The following is a 325-nucleotide window of genomic DNA, read 5'->3' on the forward strand; positions in this document are numbered from 1 at the left end:
TTGAAACTCGAGGTACAGCAGAGCTCCACACCCTTAATCTATGGTGTGCAGAAACTCCACTGTTGAAAATACATAAGTAAAAGGTTCAGGCATGGCCGAATGGCCAGCCCCCTTGAGTGATCAAGAGACCGAATAATCAAAGGCTAAATAGTCAAGAGATTAAACCGTCAAAAGATGTCTAATACAATAGTAACTTATCCTATTTATACTAGACTAGCTACTAGGGTTTACATGAGTAAGTAATTGATGTATAAATCCACTTCCGGGGCCCACTTGGTATATGCTTGGGCTGAGCTTGATTAATCCACGAGCTGAGGCTTCTCTT

The sequence above is a fragment of the Arachis duranensis genome, chromosome 3, assembly GCF_000817695.3.
Source record: "Arachis duranensis cultivar V14167 chromosome 3, aradu.V14167.gnm2.J7QH, whole genome shotgun sequence".
Lineage (NCBI taxonomy): Eukaryota > Viridiplantae > Streptophyta > Magnoliopsida > Fabales > Fabaceae > Arachis > Arachis duranensis.